Source organism: Cervus elaphus, chromosome 7 (assembly GCF_910594005.1).
Source record: "Cervus elaphus chromosome 7, mCerEla1.1, whole genome shotgun sequence".
Lineage (NCBI taxonomy): Eukaryota > Metazoa > Chordata > Mammalia > Artiodactyla > Cervidae > Cervus > Cervus elaphus.
In genome coordinates, this window is record NC_057821.1 from 20,268,789 (window position 1) to 20,290,577 (window position 21,789).

The following is a 21,789-nucleotide window of genomic DNA, read 5'->3' on the forward strand; positions in this document are numbered from 1 at the left end:
TGTTTTTCAAGTAATACAGAAAACCATTTCAGAATCTGAACCATTTACCTCCCTAGATTTTGCAGTTACAGCAAAAGTTGATTAGTTGGGAAAAAGAAAATTCACCAAAATTAGTTGTATCCTGATACTTAGGTAATGAATAACTTAATAATGCTATAAAGTAGATACTCTGGTGATCTCTGGAGAAGGGAATGGAAATGCACTCCAGTATTCTTGCCTGGAGAATCCCATGGACAGAGAAGCCTGGTGGGCTAGAGTCCATGGGGTCACAAAGAGTCGGACACGACTGAGTGACTAACACACACACACACACACACACACACACACACACACACACTGGTGATAAAAATACCACTTAACGCTTAGATAATAATTTAGCTCCAAATGAGAAAATTTCTTTGAAAGGAAAAAATCTTACAAGAGAAAAAAGAATACTATGAATGAATAAGAAATTAAAGCTTATTCATGGATGGAAAACCAAATATCCTTAAGATAACAAACTCTATTCATATGATAACAATTTAAGTCTTCATAACATTTTTGATTTTATGTTTTAGATTTTATAAAATCTGAAATACTGGTTTTAAGATTCCTCCAGAAGAACAGTGACAAAAAATATCAAAATATTTTATTTTTTCCTAAAGGATTGGTAAAGGATTTAGTTCTCAGATTATAAAACAAGTGAAAATTACCAAAACTATATGATATTGCATTAAAAGCAAGAAAAATATAGTATAGAATAAATATTTCAAAAGTAGATAAAATTATAAGAATTTATTCTATAGACAAATGGAATACACAAATGCAAGGAATAATTATTATTTAATACTTGGGGCAACCAAGTAACAGTGAGGAGAACACAATAGATTCACACCTTATAATAAATTTTGGTTGAAGTTAAACAATTAACATAAAAAGAAAAATAGAAGAGAATAAGCACATTCTTTCTAATTCAAAAAGGAAGAAATATTTTTGACTCTTAATATATAATTAGACAGCTGAAGAATTGATACTTTCAAACCATGGTGCTGGAGAAGACTCTTGAGAGTCCCTTGGACAGCAAGGAGTTCAAATCAGTCAATCCCAAAGGAAATCAATCCTGAATATTCATTGGAAAGACTGATGCTGAAGTTGAAGCTCCAAAACTTTGGCCACCTGATGCGAAGATCCAACTCATTGGAAAAGACCCTGATGAAGCCAAGAGGAGAAGGGGACAACGAGGATGACATGGTTGGATGGCATAACTGATTCAATGGACATGAGTTTGAGCAAACTCCAGGAGATTGTGAAGGACAGGGAAGCCTGTCCTGCTGCAGTCCATGAGGTTGCCGAGTTGGACATAACTGAGTGACTGGACAACAACAAGAATATAAAAAAGCAAAAGGGCTTAAAAGATAAAAAGTAAGTGAGAAAATTATACATTATAAATGTTGAAGGAAAATCCTTACCATAGAAAATAGAAAATTGATTTAATTATTTAAGATCAGTATTCAGCTTTCATTCAAAATGAAGTCACAGGAAATAAACGGGGGGTTTACACACATTGAAATGCAGACAATAAATCACCACAAGGAAAAATGTTTAGACTCAATAGCAACTGAAGAAATGAAAGCAAAAGAATTTTGAAACACCACAGAACATAGCCTAAACGAAGCACAGGCATTGGCTGTTCACAGAATGGGCTTTGAAGTCAGACAGATGTAGTCATGGGTCCTGGTCTTGTCACTTTTCAGCTGTGTCTTTGATCAAGGGTCCTAAGCTCTCAACATCAGTTTTCTAATCAGTAACAAGAGGCTATCATATACTTACAAGAGTTACTCTGGGACAAAATCAGTATAGCTGATGATAGTAGTAGTTCTGTTTTTGCTTGTGTTGGATATCGTGATGAGGATGGTAGTGGTTGAGATGTTGGGGATAGTGGTCATGATGGTGGTATGGTCAAAAAAATGTTAAAATTACCATTTTCTTTGGATAAATCAGAAAAAATTAAGTATTAAAATTTCAATGCTATTGGCCTTGTAATTTATTTTGCAGTCTTTCTGGGAAGCAATCTAGTAATATATAGTAGAAGATATAATATATGGTACACTTTGATACAGAAATTGAACTCTTGGGAATATACATCAGAAAAGATCTCCCAAATTAAAAATGATCTGGAAATGGTGTGAAAGTCACTCAGTCGTGTCCGACTCTTTGCGACCCCATGGACTATACAGTCCATGGAATTTTCCAGGCCAGAATACTGGAGTGGGCATCCTTTCCCTTCTCCAGGAGATCTTCCCAACCCAGGGGTTGAATCCAGGTCTCCCACACTGCAGGCGTATTCTTTACCAGCTGAGTCACAAGGAAGTGGTATAACATTGCTATTTAAAACTGTGAACAACTCAAAGCCTCAACAACAGGGAAATGACTAAACAAATAATGATACATCAAGATGATGGAATAATATTATGCAACTATTTCAAGTGAAACAAGGAAATATGCATATTAAAAAAATCAATATTAGACCCACACAACACCATGTGTTTAGTCAGTGTGCCTTAAAAAAGAACAGAAAAAAGATTAATACATGTGCATAGAGCTCAATAAAGGCTTATGAATTAAGCTTTTCCCTTTTTATATTCTTGCTCAACAGACTTAATTTAGGAAGGGTCATGATTGAACTCAAACTATACCTCACTCCAAATAACTGGTCCCTAACTGGCTGATTCTGGAGTCCACTTACCACCTCTCTTTCAGTCTTCATCCCAACTCTTATTTTATTCTCACAGTGGTTAGAAAGAGCTTTCAAAGCCAAACCATATTTTGTTTCGACCCACCCCCGTCACCAGCACCAAAACAGAGATCATAAAAAACCTAGTAGTATTGATCTAAATGGGCAGATGGTAAGGAATCTGCCTGCAGTGCAGGAGACCCGGATTCAGTCCCTGGGTTGGGAAGATCCCCTGGAGAAGGGAATGGCAAACCACTCCAGTATTCTTTCCTGGAGAATTCCATGGACAGAGGAGCCTGGTGGAAGCTCTACAGTCCAGGGTTCTCAGAGTTGGACACGACTGAGTGACTAACACATACACATTGATCTAAGTATGTATCTATTCATTTGAATTAATTAATTCAGACCTAGAGTTGAATTAATCATGTACCTAGAGTTAGGTTTGTGATTGAATGTAAAAAGCCCACAGATATTGCTAAGTTGTGAAATTGGGAGGTACTTATCTCTCTGTGCCTCCACCTCTCCACTTATAAAATAGTAATGACAATATTAGCAAATTGGTAATAGTAACAAGTGGTCAGTCAGTTCAGTTCAGTCGCTCAGTCCTGTCCAACTCTTTGCAAGTAGCAAATTCATTGAGCTGTTGCAAGGATTGTGAGGGGCTCCATGTAAAACATGGCAAAGTGCCTGGCACAGAGGGTTAATGATTATTATTATTTGTATTGAATACAATCATTGCTATTCCAATTGTACATACTGTTCCAGAAAATATGGAAAGCTCTAGACCAGCAATTGAAGCATTGAGTAACCAACTAATTTATACAATGAGAGGGTTAGTTCAGGTCTATGATTCTGTGGCTTGAGAAAGAACCATGTCTTTTTGCCTCATGTCAGGAAGAGTAATAAACTCAAGAAATATAAATGCAAATGGACTTCCCCTCAAACTTTTACTTCTAAAAAATTAAATATTGCATTAATACAGTACTAAAGTTTACCTTAGAGAAATATCAATAACCTCAGATATGCAGATGACACCACTCTTATGACAGAAAGCAAAGAACTAAAGAGCTGCTTGATGAAAGTGAAAGAAAAGAGTGAAAAAGTTGGCTTAAAACTCAACAGTCATAAAACTAAGATCATGAAATCTGGTCCCATCACTTCATGGCAAATAGATGGAGAAACAGTGGAAACAGTGACTTTTTTTTTTAGGGGGGGGGGGGCGGGCTCCAAAATCCTTCAGATGGTGCCTGCAGCCATGAAATTAAAAGACGCTTGCTCCTTGGAAGAAAAACTATGAGCAACTGAGATGGCATATTAAAATTCAGAGGCATTACTTTGCTAACAAAGGTCTGTCCAGTCAAAGCTATGGTTTTTCCAATAGTCATGTATGGATGTGAGAATTGGACTATAAAGAAAGCTGAGTGCCGAAGAATTGATGCTTTTGAACTGTGGTGTTGGAGAAGACTCGTGAGGATCCCTTGGACTGCAAGTCCAACCAGTCCTAAAGAAAATCAGTCCTGAATATTCATTGGAAGGATTGATGCTGGAGCTGAAACTCCAATACTTTGGCCACCTGATGAGAAGAATTGACTCACTGGAAAAGACACTGATGCTAGAAAAGATTGAAGGTGGGAGGAGAAGGGGACGACAGAGGATGAGATGGTTGGATAGCATCACCGACTCGATAGACATGAGCTTGAGTAAACTCCGGGAGCTGGTGATAGACAGGGAAGCCTGGTGTGCTGCAGTCCATGGGGTCACAAAGAATCGGACACATCTGAGTGGTTGAAATGAACTAAAAGTTTACCTTGCTTAAATATTCTGAACATTTTCTTAGCTGACTCAATGGTAACATGAAAAATACTGTATTTCCTCTTGAAATGTTCCTTATCTTTGAAATAAATAATATTTTCTTTTTCTAAGTTGGACTTAATTTTTTTCTCAATAATTTCCTGCTTAACTTGAGTTTCTGTACCTCCAAATTTTATCTAGGGTTTTTGTTGATGGTTTTAATTTTTTTAAATGTTTCAAATTTTTCAAAACAAATTCAATTTCAGTTCCATCAAGATAGAAACAGGGATGCAGGGAGCACTTAAGAAACAGGCAGATAACATTGGCCTTAGGAACGACAGAGCCTGGATATCCACCCAGGTGTTTTTCCTACTCTCCATCCTCAATACAGACATGCCTCTGAAAACCCCTAGAGGGCGCTGTTTTCTTGTTTGTTATCACTTTCCCCTTGTTTTCTCAATAGGAAAATGAAAAGAGTGAAGTATCGAATAGATAGTGCATCATAAAACAGAGCCTGTTCACGCCCAAGGGGAATGAGTGTGTGGAGTCAAAGTTTCTATCTCCCAGCTAAGGATGCAGAAGTCCCAGAGGAACAAGGTGCTTGGCCAAGGTCACTCTGCTATGTGTTAGTTGTTCAGTCGCAAAGTTGTTAGCAGTAGAGAGAAAGCTAGAATCCAGACCTCAATCCCAGACCTTCTCAGCTCCAGCACCTGCCCCTCTTGATGGGAAGAAACATAATATCCATCAGGAGGAATCTGCACACACAATTCTGGATGCACATCTCTCTTGCTTTACAATTTTCCTTTTCAAAGAGCACAGTTGCTGATTGATAGGCAAGAATATATTTTTAAAGGTATAATTCACTGGGATTTTCTGCCCTGTGACTCTGCCTGGCCAGCTCATAAATCAGTCCTAATGATTTTCCTCATTAGCATTAACAGAGCTGGTTGCTGTTTACTGGGTGGGATGGTGATGGTGATGGTGATGAGAATATCAATGATGGTGGTGATGGCTTACATATACCAGGCACCTTCCGTGTGCCAGGTGCCAGGCACCAGGCTAGATGCTTTATATACCTCTCTAGAAATGTACATAAATTGGGAAATTTCATGCTGTGATTCTGAATCCTTTGCCTTCATTATTGTTATGAACTTTCAGGGCACAGGTAAAATGTAAATGGAGACATTCCGCACACCTATTTGTTGGTGCTAGGAATCTAGATCCCTTCGGGTGACCTGAGTGAGCGTGTTTTGGGGAACTGGATTCTCTCATTAAACAGTCATCTATATATCCTACAGGGTTTGTCTTTGAGGGACCACGGAGGTACTGAAGGTGTAAAAGTACATCTCTAGCCATTCCCAAGGTTACAACACAATGAATAAAAGCCACAATCAAAGTTTTATCCTATTGAAGCTAAAGAAACTGCAAGATCTTCAGATGGAATTCAAAATGGATCTGGAAAAAAAAAAAAATCACCGGACAATGAAAAATCAAATGCAAAGCTCTCTCCTAAATCATCAAAGCTGTGGGAATTCATCTGCTGAGTTGGACGGCTTCACTCTTGGGCACTCAGCTTCCCCTGAAGTCACGCCCCAGTGGCTCAGTCGGTAAAGAGTCTGCCCACAATGCGGGAGACCTGGGTTCGATCCCTGGGTCGGGAAGGAACGTGGAGAAGGAAATGACAACCTACTCCAGTATTCTTGCCTGGAAAACTCCATGGACAGAGGAGCCTGGTGGGCTACAGTCCATGGGGTCCCAGAGAGTCAGACACAACTGAGTGACTCACTTTCACTTTTCAGCTTCCCCAGAACCCCACTGGCACCCAGCGCACTTTCCATAAATAAATAACTCCGAGGTTGCTGACCTAGAGCAGTAGGGAGGCAGCTGCCTGCCCTCCCCGCACCCGGCCACCCCTGCTCGCCTCAGAGTAAAATGCCCTCTTACATTATTAATGCAACTCCCAAGACTCTGTGTCAAGTTTCCACAAAGTTTGCCAGAGTAATTAGCTGCCTCTTTTTAATAGGCAGTTTCAAGAGATCAGAAAATAAACTATTTTGACAATATTTTTTAAATGTTGTAAAAATCTTGATTCAACATTCTTCCTTTTCAGGAAGCATTGGTTTCTATAATTTTACCACCTGGCCTGACACCCTGAAATTTATTTAATACAATAGCAACCATGTTATTATTATTTCTCTTGCTTCCTTTCCTTCCTTCCACTCACAGATGTGTGAAGCATGACTCACCCTGGACTGACTCACTGAATGAGTGTGACCTCATGAAATACACACAGAGTGGGGGTCTCCAGGGGGCCATTTTCCATGACTCTGGGCACCAAGAAACCAATAGTCTTCTAGGCAACAAGATAGTCTACCACTCAATGCTGGGATCTTTTGTGTCCATGTACTTAATGCCATTGGGTCCATGGTTCTCTGTCTATCAAACAAAATAAACTAAATAAAAAATACTAAGCCAAATAAAATGTATTTCATTTCATTATTACTTAAATTTAAGGTAATCCTATTTTCTTTTTCAAAGAATATATCTCATATTTAAAATTAAGCAATCTATAAATTGGAAATAATTTAAAACTAGAGATATAAAGAAGAAAAAATGGCAAGTGCTTATAAGTTGACTATGCAAATATAATCCCTGTTAACAATTCTCTTCCTTCTCTGTGTTCTACACAAAGTTTTTTTATCTTTTTACATGTTGCAAAATTGATATCATACCGTATTACCAACTGGTATGTATCAAGATCCCACTATCTTCCACATCTTCTTCTTTCCTGTTAAATAATATCCAGAAAATTTCTACCATGCCCTAGTCGTTGGAAGCTCTGAATAATTGTGCAATAAATATAAATGTTTGGTATTATTAATATTATACCTTAACTGTGTAAAGATAGGTATAGACACTATGGGATAGGTACATGGGAGTAGGGAATGGGAGATAGGGCTGAGAAGCCGATGCTAGAATTACTCCTTAGTCTCCTGAATTATCTTCTCTATAAAGACTTTAAGTGAACATCAGTTTGCATTGAAAGTAAAGAAACAAAGTGGGCTTGATTTCCAGAGAGGATTCTTGCCTCACTTCCCAAGAAGGGTACCAATTTTCTTAACTCTGACTTGTAATTTTGCCCATTGGGACTGTCATTCCCTCCACTGTGCCATGAAGACTATCTCCAAGGCTCCTTTCTCTCTGATAGCTTCTGCTGCCATCTTCTCTGTCTCACTTACAAACCTTCCTAGTAAAGGTAAAGTTATCAGCAAGACAGGCTCGTAAATTTTACCCCTGGAACAAAGGAAATAGGATAAAGGATTAACACAAAACAACCTGTGACCCTTGTCTAGCATTGCCAAGACAGTGGAAGGTCAGAAGCCTCTTTACTGTCTGACCACCTGGGACTGACTGCCGGGCCCGCAATCAGACGTTTTACATCAGCCCGTGTGGTCATCAGTGTGATCACCGGAGACTCCCACTGCTCGCCAGAAAACTGTGTCTTCTGTTTTCAGTTGAGTGTATTCCCTAGGCAAGGCCATTTGGAGCAAAATCCATTTGGCACGGTGGTAAAGAATCCGCCTGCCAATGCAGGAGGCGCAGAGACAATGTTCCATCCTGGGGTGGGGAAGATCCCCTGGAGAAGGAAATGGCAACCCACTCCAGTATTCCTGCCTGGAAAATTCCACGGACAGAGGAGTCTGACAGCCTGACAGTTCATGGGATCATGAAGAGTCGGACACAACTGAGTGCACACATACATACACTCACACAGAGACCATTTAGGGGAGTTTTAATCACAGTGATTTTCTTAAATAGCAGTGAGAGATCTCACTGCTATATTTAAAATGGATAATCAACAAGGTCCTTCGGTACAGCACAGGGAACTCTGCTCCATGTGATGTGACAGCCTGGATGGGAGGGGAGAGAGGGCAGTGAGATCTCTCGTAGAGGAGGCCTTGATTCCTGACAGCACGGATTAGGGCGGGAGGCACCCGTCCTTGCCGAGTGTCTGGAGCAAGTGTGGAGTCCGTGGTGGCCAGCTGTCATGTATGTGATTGTTGAACGATCAGGGCAGAGGCAATTTGGGTCTATATATTTGGTTGGTATAGGAAGAACCTTAGCACCCTGTGACCTAACCCACACAGTTTTTATTGAGTTGTTATTGTTTAGGAGGTAAGTCATGCCCTACTTTTTCACGACCCCATCGACCATAGCCCACCAGGATTCTCTGTCCATGGGATTTTCCAGGCAAGAATGCTGGAGAGGGTTGCCGCTTCCTTCTTCAGGGGATCTTCCTGATCCAGGGATTGAACTTGCATCTCCTGAATCTCCTGCATTGACAGGTGGATTCTTTACCACTGAGCCACCAGGGAAGCCCATATTGTGACATTAACAAAACTCAAAATCCTTGACACCCTCCCTTCCTGCCTCCTTGCATTACTCTCTTCCAAGGCTCTGAAAAGACCTACTGGAGTGTTCGCCTGATCTTGTGTTGTTGTTTTTTTTTTTAATTTGCAAATGTAAGATATTTATTTGAGCTGCAATTGGGTAAGACCAGTGTTTTGGCATGACAGCTTCGCCTCTGTTACATTTTCTCCAGTACCAGGTGATGCTGAAGTGGCCATGGGCATTTTGAGGACTTCACTCAGTAGAAAGTTAAACTGGGGAGGCATCAGAGGTACACAGGTGATGGAGGAGAATCAAGGTTTGAGGTGCACAGAGTTACAAGCTCGTCTCTGGTAAGTTGCCCCAGTCCTCACTTGTGTAAATTTGCAAACAGTCCAATGCCTGGTCAAACGGAAGTCGTCTCCCATCAGGAATGTACTCAAGAAAGCAGCAGATGCAATACTAAATTCATTATACGTGTTTAAGGTGAAGTAGCCAAAACAGACTTTATGTATTTGTAGCATGTAAGTCTGTAGTACTTCTACAACTAGTTGCATCTTTGCATTCCAACTATCAATACTAAAAATCAAATATCGACTGATCGTGCTGGTGGAGCGATTAGATTATCTTTTTTCCTTCCCATAAAAGAAGGATATTTACAAAGTCGTTGTCAAAGGAAGAAGGAAGCAAAGTGTGTGTACTCAGAAAAATGCAAAGAAAAAAGTATTGCAGATGTGTGTTAAGGACTTACTAAAGCACGATTACTTTTCCAAATTTTTTTAAATGTCAGTGGTATTTGACAGCTTCTTTTTTAAAAATTTTTGTTTCGTGTTAGGATATAGCCGATTAACAACGTTGTAATACTTTCAGGTGTAGAGAAGGGACTCAGCCATACATGTACACGGATCCGTTCTCCCCCACACTCCCTTCTCATCCAGGCTGTCATATAACATTAGGCAGAGTCCCCTGTGTTGTACAGTAGGACCTTGTTGATTATCTGTTTTAAATATAGCAGGGTGTATATGCCCATCCCAAACTCCCTAACTATCCCTTCCCCCCATTCTTCCCCCTGGCAACCATACATATGTTTTTGAAGTCTGTGAGTCTCTTTCTGACAGCTTCTTTTGAACTTCTCATTTCTTTGAATTCCTTTCTCATTGTAAATAAATACTTCTGTGCCTAGTTTTATATTTGTAAACTTGGAGCTGCTTGTTGAAGAGGCTGACTGATTGCATAAGCTTCAGATCTCACAAACCCTGGATCTATCCTTGCTCCTAACCTAACCCTCGGTGCAAAAATATTTTCCTCGCAACAGCAAGAAAAATGGACTCTTCTTGATTGGCAAATGATGCTAAAAGCCATACAAAATTTAATTTGAGAATTCAAAAACCAGAGTGGTCAGAGGCAAGGGAGGAAAACAAAGAAGGTGGTTGTTCAAAGTCATTTTCCTAAAGGCCTCCTGAATTAATAATCCCTGCAAGTCCTAGGGTAAGGCCGATTTGATAAAGATAAGAGGCTGATTACATTAATACTATTTTGCTTTGCAAATGAAGGCTGAGAGGAATGGCTTAGGACCTGCTCCACAGGACAATCTTTCAAGAGTCACCATAGACCATTTCAATTCACAATCATCTTTGCCTTCCTGGGGATGTTTTCTAATGATGTTTTTAACTTATGTCCAAGCATAACATCTCCCAGGGAGTTGTGATAGTTGCTGGAAAGTATGATAAAGAAATATATGTTACAAGCTCTTAGAGGTAGTCCTGTGGTAAAGTCCTACCCATGCTTCTATAAGAACTTAGTCCTCCCTCCATCCCTCCATCTGTCCTTCCTTCCTCTCTTCTTTTTCCATTTCTAGCAGGGAAGTTGGATAATAAAGGAGAAATAAAGTGCCCAACTATTACATGATCTTCTGAGGGAAGAGGTTTAAATGCACCCATATATCTAGTAGAATAACACACAGTTAAAAGCATGGGTTTTGGAAACCAACAGATCCGGGGATGAGACCCACTTTCAACAGAGCCTTCAGATCCAGGCAAAAGCTGACATAGGAACAGGCATAACTAATTTTATCAAGAGACAAAACACTGGGTTGACTAAATCATCTCAAATAGATTTCATGGAGACTAAATGTTCTTTTCTCTGTCATTGATTAGTTTTGGTGTGCTTGTATCAATAGCTTTAGCCAGAAAGATTAAGATGTATTGATTCCACTATATGGGATGTTATACTTACTATTTCCAAAGTATTGGAAAATGCTGGGTTAAACAAGGTTCAAGTTTTCTTGACTGATTTTTTTCCTGCTTTTATAGACTGATGTGCACTGTGGATTTGCACGAGGAGGAAGGAGTACGTTGTGTTCCTCAAACTTCTTTAGCCAGAGGATCTATCTTTGGGTGGGGTACGTCAAGGATGTGTGTTCTATGGGATATACTTTCAGAAAGAATCCCCAGTCTTAAGAGATTGAACCACGACTCTTGCCCACATGTATCTCAACAGCAAACCATCTTTGAGCCACGTAGATGTCTGCAGGCTGTTTATTTAGTTGCCCTTTAATCTGTCTACATGTTTCTTTGGGTCCCTGTGCATCCCTGTAGAGGACTACACATGCCCATGTAGAGGCCCTGTCCTGGTTCTTCTGTTAAACTGAATTTTCCAACATAAATTTAAAAGGGGGAGGCTTTATAAAAAAGATTTTTTAAAAAATGGAAACCAAGACAATATGCCATTTGTCCAAACACAGAATAAACTTGGCATCCTGAGATGTTCAACCATGTCATGTCATCACGCCTCCTAATGGGAGAGAGGGCCCACTAATTGCTGAGATTGAATCATCTCATTTTAGGGCAGAGTTACTAACCGATGCCAAACCAATTTGCCACTCTGTTAACTTTAGAAATTAAAACACTAATAGATGCAAGGGCTTTCCAAACACAGGGATAGTATTTCAATATTAAATAAACGTTGTTGCCAGGGAAAGGGGTGTTTTCTCTTCTATTTCTTTGCCACAAAAGGAACATGGGCTCCAGGGTTTTTTGGCTCCAGTGGAAATAAACATATTTTAGGGAGAATGGATTCCACCAGCAGGTCCCCATTTCTCTTGGAATTTTTTAAGGTCAAGAAACTTCTCTTGACATTTACAACAGATTCTTCAACTTGCAGCTGTATCCAGCTCAAACTGTTCTGGTGGTGTTAGTCACTCAGTCCTGTCTGACTCTTTGCGACCCCATGGACTGTAGCCTGCCAGGTTCCTCTGTCCATAGAGTTCTCCAGGCCAGAACATTGGAGTGGGTTGCCATTCCCTTCTCCAGGGGATCTTTCTGACCTGGGGATTGAACCTGGGTCTCCTGCACTGTAGGCAGATTCTTTTCCATCTGAGCCACAAAGGAATTTTTCTAAAGATAACCAAAAAGGAGAAATAAGAAGAATAGCTTTCCTAAATCACATATATTATATATGTACGTGAAATTAAAATGTGTATCTATATTTGTATATGTATATAAAATAAAAGCATATGTATTCATGGAGAAGGCAATGGCACCCCACTCCAGTACTCTTGCCTAGAAAATCCCATGGATGGAAGAGCCTGGTAAGCTGCGGTCCATAGGGTCACTAAGAGTTGGACACGACTGAGTGACTGCACTTTCACTTTTCGCTTTCATGCATTGGAGAAGGAAATGGCAACCCACTCCAGTGTTCTTGCCTGGAGAATCCCAGGGACGGGGGAGCCTGGTGGGCTGCTGTCTATGGGGTCGCACAGAGTCATACACGACTGAAGCGACTTAGCAGCAGCAGCAGCACCATTCATGTGTGTATGTATACAATACATAATCCTTCCGTTAAGGAATCTTTGAGGTAGAGGGTAGAATTTCTGAAAATAGAAAATACCAACTACAAACAAATGTCCCAGCCATCAACAATGGCCCTTTTTCTGAACTCCTAGAACACTTAACTGAACAGCCCTCCTTTGCTCTAGTGTTTGCTGATACTCTCTCCTCTGAGCACTTGTGAGCTCCTTCAGGGTGGAAACCTTGCTCCCACTTGTGGGTTCCCCAGTCCCTGGGGCAGCGGCAAGCTTGTACCAGAGGCTGGATAAATGTTTGTCAGGGTAAGATATGTTGAACTTGGAGACCAGCTTGCTAGCACTCACTACTATTATCTCCATGAGATTGGAGACAAATTCTTTCACCTCTCTGGATCATAGTTTCTATGCATCTCAAACAAGCAAGTTGAATCCATGATCTTCCCTAGATCCATGATCTTCCCTGGACCTAAATACCCCCAAGTCTGTTTCTCTACCTCAAGGTCTTCACCAGCAAAGTGAGGATAAAATCCTGATTTAGCTCTGGATACAGACAGAGAAGGGGCTTCCCTGGTAGCTCAGCTGGTAAAGAATCCACACACAATGCAGGAGACCCCAGTTTTTTCAATTCCTGGGTCCAGAAGATTGCCTGGAGAAGGGAGAGGCTGCCCAATCCAGTGTCCTTGGTCGTCTCTGGTGGTTCAGATGGTAAAGAATCCTCCTGCAATTTGGGAGACCTGGGTTTGATCCTTGGGTTGGGAAGATCCCCTGGAGGAGGGCATGGCCAACTCACTCCAGTACTCTTGCCTGGAGAATCATGGAAGGACAGAGGAGCCTGGCAGCCTGCAGTTCATGGGGTCACAAAGAGTCAGACACAACTGAGCAACTAGGCACAGCACAGACAAGAAAGGATTTCTCTCTCTTTTCCTAAGTGTTTCCTGCTGTGACCCGTGACTCTACATGTAGGAAGAGGTCACCAGCCCCAGGATATGTTTAGAGAATGTGCAAATCTTCCTTTTCATGTTCTTCCCTGCTGGCTCATATGATTGAGCTTCCCTGGCAGCTCAGATGGTAGAGAATCTTCCTGCAATGCAGGAGACCCAGGTTCGATCCCTAGGTCAGGAAGACCCCTGGAGAAGGGAATAGATAACCCACTGTGGTATTCTTGCCTGGGGAATTTCATGGACAGAGGAGCCTGGCAGATCACAAAGAGTTGGACACAACTGAGGGACTAACATTTTCACTTTTTTTTTCACGTTCTAACCCTCGTGACATGGTAACTGAATTTCACCACCACAATAATCCCTGTATTTGTTTTGTGTTTTATATTTTATAAATACTGTCTCGTGTAGTTTATCTTTTGATACTCACAACTGCCTCACAAAGTAGGAAGGAAAGATATTATTCCCAGATATGGAAATGCATCTCAGAGAAGTAAATTTGCCTAAAGGCACCCAGTAGTTATGCTGGTCTGAATTGAGCCTGAGGGTTCTTTTTCCCTGGACTCCGTCTCTGAATTTAGGCATCATGACCAGGAAGCATATCTGTAACTTGGGGGAGGGGGGTGAGGGTGATACTTAGGACCCATACTCTCAACCCCCTTCTGCATGAGCATTCAGCAAACATCGTTAATGTCTCATGTACTTCAGTCCCAGAGCTGGTATAATGCCAGTACATTAATTCAGTATTTTCCACAGTGTATTTCATGAAGCATGGTGTGATTTCCCTGAAAAAAACAAAATCTTGCAGTCAAATAATTGGGAAATACTCCATCTGCACCCTCTCTTAGAGCTTTTCCACCATGTATTTGCAAATGAAAAGGCTGAGAAGTTCTGCGGTAAAGAGCCCTATTCAAACACTTGTAAATTCAATAGTTTCAAAACTATATTTAGAACCTTTGTGCATGAAATATTATTGACAGGTTTCTGCCCACAGACCTTCCTGAGATCCTGCTGTAATAACAGTATAGATCCACGGAAGGGATAATCTCAAAAGGATAAGGGAAATGGGACAAGACTACCAAGGGACATAGAATTTAGACAAATTTCTGGAGGTAAGAAGGTGGCTGGGAGCACAGTGACTGATGGTACAGAACAGAACAGACTCCAAGGGGGCTGCAGAGGAGGTGGGGGCCATGTGCTCTTCCAGGACCCCAGAGAAGCTGTGGGCTTGAACTTGGCCAAATCCACAGGGAGCGGGAGGTGTGATGTGGGGCTCAGCTGGAGTGACTCACTAAAAGTCTATCCTTGAACAGCTGTCCCAGTGGAGTTTACCTCCAGGCTGAAGATGGAAGGTTCTCGGGACTCCCCTGGGGGTTCAGAGGTTAAGACTGTGTTTCTAGTGCAGGAGGTACATGTTCTAGCCCTGGTTGGGGAACTAAGCTCCCTGGGGAGTTTCTTCTCCCCAGGAAGCTCTCTGAGTCGCTGGGGAAAGGTGCTTCCAATGTGTGTGTGGAAGTGCCCCCAATCCTTCTCTTGGAGATCCACTTCCTTTCTACTCACTGTGAAGTGGCTTCCTCTGTCTCTCTTCCCTCGTAGGATAGCGTGGAAAGACTCGAAAAAGGCACAAGTAGAGAATCAAACCAGAGTTATGAGGAGTTAAGAATGTCAAGATGAAAAATGTAACAGAAGAGCCGGAAAACAAAGGAAACCTTTCAAATGCTGCCTGCCATATCAGTAAACAAACGATGTTGCAGCTGTCATGCCATCAACCTCTGCAGCCCTGAGAGGACTCAGGATGGAGAAAAGCAAGATACTGGCCCTAGAGAGCTAAGGTGCATGTCAAAGGAATGATTTCAGTGAGCCCAGCCTCGTGCAACTGCCTGGCTAGAGAAAAAGACTAAATTCATTCACTTGAGGTATCTGGAGTTTTTTTTGTTTTTTGTTTTTTAAAATTAATGGTCATCTTTTGATGTTCTGACCACCTGATTCTTGTTGCAAAAACTGCATATATTCTGGCTCCTCCCTTATCTTTTCAGAGCAGTCCTCCAGAGCTACCTGAGAGGCTGTCTTCTGGGCCTAAGTCCTCAGAAAGTCCATGGAATAAAACATAATTCTCAATTTTTAGGTTGTGTTTTTTTCACTTGACAAAACATAGAGAGAGAGAGATAACATGAGGGAAGTAACAAGAAGCAGAGGTCAAATCCAGAAGGACAACACCCAGCTAAGATGAATTACAGAAAAAATAGAGGGCAGGGCCACGCCTGACACATGATGTACTCAGCACAAACATGCAAGAGCAAGACCCCAAACAGGTGAAGTTCCTGTCCTGGGAGCCAGTCAACCTTCTGTTAATAATAGGGCAGACCAGCCGTAACGAAGTGCAATGTCAGGAGCATAAAGCAAACAGGGGATAAGGAAAGAGAGCAGTACAGTTCTGTTGTGTAGAGTGAAGATGTTATTTGAGAAGCGACACTGCAGAAAGTAAGGAATTGAGCCTCGTTTAATCCATGTTTGCTGAATGAAGGAAAGAATGAAAGAATGAGGATAGACGAGTGATACGGCCCTGAGAAAGGCAGTCCTCACTGTTCTCACCTACAACTGAGCAGTTCCCCTCGGTAATCCCCGAGCCCTGTCCATCATAATTAGAAAGCAGGCTTTGATCCCACCCAGAAGAACCACTGCAATTGTTGAGACCAGGCATTTGTGACTTCGGGGGACATCCCATCTGTCCTACGATGTGTTAGGAGACCGAGGCAATGCTTTATCACAGGCTGGATCGCTTCTCTTGGCAAATGGTCTCCCCAGAGGTCCTGAGAGCTGGGGTTTTATACTGGGGCTATTTTTAGTTGTCCGCAGAGGCTGCTGGGACCTATTGCTTCAGGAGGGGCTGGTGAAAACTTTACCCAGGGGAGAGGCATTGCCTTCTGTAATCTTGGCCTGAAGAACTCTCTAATAAGATGTGAGGATTTACAGCCTCTGAGAACTGGATGCCTCCTTCACGAAATACAAGATCAGGTAGCTGTGCTCTGTACCCGGCAGTCAGCAAGAAATGGGCCAAAGTTATTTTGGTCGATGGGGTGGTAATAGTTCCCATTCAAAATCTTTTGCTAAATAAAAGGGACTGTTGTGCTTTGGGACTGATTGATACTTGGAAAGTCTCAGCTGGGGGCAGGTCCAGAGAAGATGCCCCTCACATTGAGTTTTCATAAGGGCATCCCAGCAGGGCCTGTGTTCCAAACTGCATGTCCTTTTCTTGCCAGTAAAACAAGGCAGGTATAAGGTCTGGTTGGGAGATTCTGAGCTAGGTATGTAATCTGCCAATGTTTCTACCTCCTTCTCTGTTCCAGGATAATAAGGGCAAGGCTGCCTGTAAAACCTACTGCTGTTGAAATCATCTTCCCAAAGCACAGTCTGACCTTGCAAGTTCCTAGTTTTAAAACCCTAGATACTCCCTGCTACAGATGAAATGCTATCTAAAAGTCCTAGGTGTCATTCCAGACCTTCTGTATTCCAGGACAATCCCAAGGCTTAATTTTGCTTCTACTGTGCCTCTACCTTCAGCTTCTCTTGTGCTCCAATCAAACTATATCACTGAATGTTCCCTATAAAGATATTTTCCATTTCCATGCCTGTGATGGACCTCATGTTTGTATACTCCCCACATTCATATTGAGAAACCCTCAGTTTTACATATAGGAGCCTATTTCATCCTCATAATAATCCAGTGAAAGGTTAAATAAATTGCCTAAGTCCACACAGCTAATAAGAGACATGATCAGGATGAGAATCACACAGTCTGGCTCCAGGTTTTCTGCTGAAACCACTAAGCAAACTGGCCTCTCAGTGACATAGTATTGAGAAGGATGATGTGATTGCTGAGGCCTAGCATCTCATCCTTGGTTCCAGGTCCCATCTCCCACCTGCATGCCTACATTTCCTTCAGAGTTTCAAGTCTGCCTCTTCGGTAAAGCCCTCCCTGATAAGTCCAGCCCTCTTCCATTTCTGAATGCCTTCGGTGCTTATTTGATAATGTGTATCATGTATTCTTGCAACTGATTCTCTCTCAATTCTCATGTTAGTTTCTAAATACTTTACAGTGGGTGTTAATACTTCCTTCTAGCCATCAGGGCAGAGCCTCACCAGTGAAGGTCCCCAGCTTAGACTGCTTTTCGATTGCTCACAACACCTGCACACCAAGTGTGGAGTACAGGCTTCATAAAAGACTCATCAGCCTGTGTGTTTGGAGATGGATTAAAGGGATGCACAGGAAGGACCAGGCAATTGGCCTGAACTCATTCTTGCAGCTACACATTGTTTATGATGGATCAAGAGCTCACTACACTTAAAGAAAATCACTCAACCTTCACCCTCATATCTTCTCAGTAAGCAGCCCCCTTGCCCCACCCCAGATAATCCCCCTTGCTTTAACATGGCAAGTTGTTTTGACTGAGGAGAAGCGCCTTGATCTCTGTGTCTAATTTCCAGACTTAATGCTACTTGGTCCAAGTGGCCAATGGGGCAACATTTTCAGTCCTCAAAGTTACTGCTGCTTTGATGGATAACACCACAGAGAGACCCTCAGTGGGCCTGGGCGTGGCCAGCGGATGCTGACAGCTTTACTGAGATTCACAAGCTCTACAATGAGCTATAGAGCTTTGCCTAGTCAGTTGCCATTTGAAAACAATTGATTCATATGAACTTATAGCACAGATACTATTTATCGAGGAGAATAATTTTCACTGGCGATTTCTTTCTTTTGTGGGTAGGACCACTCTTCTGTTTCACTAAACCCAATCACTGAACCTTTTATTTTTAAACAAGGGGATAAAGACCCAAGGCAGGGCCTGTGACCACATAGCTGACGAGTCTTCATGCTGCATCTGAACCCAGGTCACCCTACAGTAGTACTGTCTTATACAACCTTCTGAGATGCTAGAAATATTCTCTAGGTGTACTTTTCAATATAGTGGCCAGTAGCCACATATGTCTCATTGGCACTTGAAATGTGGATAGCATGACTAAGGAACTGAATTTTTAGGAATTTTTTTTTCAGTTAAATTAGTTTAAATTTAAATGTCACATGGAGCTAGTGACTAGTGTTTTGAACAGCACAGTTCTAAAAGAACCAAGACAGTTAACAGACGGTTGCTATTGTAAATACAAAGAGTATCCACCAAATTCTTTCCTTTCTTGCCACCATAAGAGAACAGGACACAAATACTTCTGTAGATGGGAAAAAACATGCAGTAGTACACCAATTAACAAAAGGCCCTCATGTCAGTTATTCATTACCAGCTTACATATTTACCCTGCAATTGTTATCATTGAAACCTCAAAACATTAGTGGTTTTGTAAACAGTGAATCCTCTTGTTGATGTTAGCTGTTGCCATGTTACGGTTGTGCACCAAGCTGGGCAATAATGAGGAGCTGGCACTTTTACAAACCCATAGCTCATGAAAGGATGCAGAGAGCTCTGCTTATAAAGCATAAACATGGGGCATGGCTTAGAGCCCAGGTTTCTAATCTTTGTCCCTACAAGATTACACAGAACACTTGGTTTCAGGGCTGAAAACATGTTCCACTCACAGGGAGTCATCTCATATTTTTAAGGGAGTGTCATTTGGTAGAAGAGCTGCCAGTCAGTGAATTTTCCTATGGACACAATATAATTTACACACAAAATCAACCTGGATTCTCCAGGCCTGGGTATTGGAAGACAGCTTAAAATAGCATTCCCTTTTAAGAGTAGAGAAGTCCTCTTTTCCTACGGGTTTTCAAGGGAACTCACGGAATCACCAGAGGCTTGAATGGTAAGAAGTTAAAAGATGAAAAGATAGCATTGTATTTTGGCTTTTGTTGATGAATGATTAGCTGGGACATCTATTTTCCTGTCCCCTCATTACTCAGAACTTAAAGTGCAAAATAAAGACAACATAGTCTTAAAAGAAAATGGAAAGATGGAAGGTCAGCAAGCAGCTTTTGACTGAAGGCCAACATATCTGCAATAGCTAACTCCCATAATATCACTTTAAGGTCATTATCATTAGACTTTAGTCTAGTTGAACTTTATGACTATATTCCAAACTCCAATTCAGACTTGACTTCAAGGGACCAATATTTGAAAGAAAGGAGAAGCAACTCAAGTGAAATGAGGATCTTAAAGTCAATTTTGACAACCTTCATTTTGGCCAAGATGGATGAAAAGGAAACAGATTTCCACTTACCAATAGAAACTTTCTTTAAACAACAGGTAAGGCAGACAAACTATGTGAAGTGATGGTTTTCAGACACTGGAGACAGAGGACCCCAATAGAGACTGATTCTCTCTGAGTTGAGGAGACAGCAGAGTCTGATATTTCAGAAAGAAGGCCAAGGCAGCTAGAATTCACAGATCTAACAGACAGGATGGAGGTGCAGAGAGAGTGATAGTGATAGAGTTAGAGATAGATAGATAGGTAGATAGATGCAATCCATATTTTTAACCTGATGGAAAATTAACTCAAAATGGATCTTAGAGTTAAATATAAAACCTAAAACTGAAAAACTTCTAGAAGAAAATATAGGAGAAAATCTTTGTGACCTTGGAGTAGACAAACAGTTCTTAGAACAGAAAAGGCACAAACCATAGAAGAAAGAAATCGATACAAGGACTTCATCATAATCACAAACTTCAGTCTTCAAAACACACTTATGAAAAGGAAAAGTCTCTCTAAACTGTGTGAAAAATATTTATCTGATAAAGAAATTGTATCTTGACTATATAAGAAACTCTTAAAATTCAATAATATTGATATGACAATGCTAAAATAACAATAATAAGCAAAATATTTGAATAGATACTTCATCAGAGAAGATGCAACAAGAGCTAGTAACCACATGAAAGATGTTTAACATCATTAGTCATTAGAAAAAAAATGTAAATCAAAGCTGCCAGGAAAGATCATTATACATTTACCAGTACACCTACAACTTAAAAGATTGACAATATCAAGTACTGGGAAAGAAGCAATTAGAAATCTTTTATAAATTCTTCCAGCCACTTTGAAAGGAACTTGAAAGATTTTTTAAATAAGGTTAAACATTCACTGACCATATGCCCCAATAATTCCACCCTTAGGTATTTGACCAAGAGAAATGAAAACACAATGAACACAAAAGCTTATATGTGAACACTTATAGCCATTTTATTAATAATAGTCAAAACCTGGGAAAGAATCCAAGTGTCCGTCAACTGCTGAATGAATGAACAAATTGTGGTACAGTCACACAATGGAATATTACTTAGTAACATAAAGGAAACACCTAAAGATGTATGTACTGATAGGGATGAATTCAGAAACATTATGCTAAGTGAAAGAAACCATACACAAAAGGTTACAGAGATTAATTCAACGTATACAATACTTTTGAAAAGGCAAAACTATGATGATAGAAAGATGTGTGGTTTCCAGGATTCAGGGCGCGGCTGGGAGGGGACCCGTAGCAAAGGGTCAAGAGGGGATTTTCTTAGATTATGGAGATATTCCTTATCATGATTGTGATGACAGTTATACAACTGTATATATTTGTTCAAAATTCACTGAAGAGTGCACTTACAATTCCTGTAAAATTTAGTGTATGTAAATTATGTCCCAACGAAATGGACACTCAAAAAAGGAAGGTACATACTAGGATACATAATATAATACCATCTGTATTAAACAAAAGGGGAAAAAGATAATTTCAAATATATGAACATACATCTATTTGACAGGATTGTTTAAAATGTTTCAGGAAGCATAGAAGAATAGATAGAATAAATAGAATAGAATAAACCACCTCAGAAAATGGAAATGGAATGCCTGCGGGAGAGAGGTAGGGAAGGGGCAATTTTTTGTACCTTTCAAATTTTCAACCATGCAAATGGTGTGTGTGTGTGTGTGCACGTATGTGTGTGTGCTAAGTCACTCAGTCATGTATGACTCTTTGAGACCCTAAAGACCATTGCCTTCCAGGCATCTCTGCTCCCGGGATTCTCCAGGCAAGAATACTGGAGTGGGTTGCCCTGCTCTCCTCCAGGGGATCTTCCCCACCCAGGTGTCAAAGACATCCAGCATCTCTTATATCTCTTGCATTGGTAGGTGGGTTCTTTACCACTAGCACCACCGGGGAA

At 41.0% G+C, this 21,789-nt stretch overlaps 1 protein-coding gene and 1 long non-coding RNA gene across 2 annotated transcripts in view; one reads left to right on the top strand and one right to left on the bottom strand.

Annotated features, from left to right (window-relative positions):
- The window catches only part of CLIC5 (chloride intracellular channel 5), a 163,452-nt gene that overhangs the window by 132,096 nt on the left and 9,567 nt on the right, over nucleotides 1–21,789 (bottom strand). The window lies entirely within an intron of this gene.
- LOC122697149 lies at nucleotides 8,447–15,747 on the top strand. Its single transcript, XR_006342001.1, has 3 exons — nucleotides 8,447–8,554; nucleotides 9,108–9,246; nucleotides 15,233–15,747. It is a non-coding gene; the product is annotated as an uncharacterized LOC122697149 (long non-coding RNA).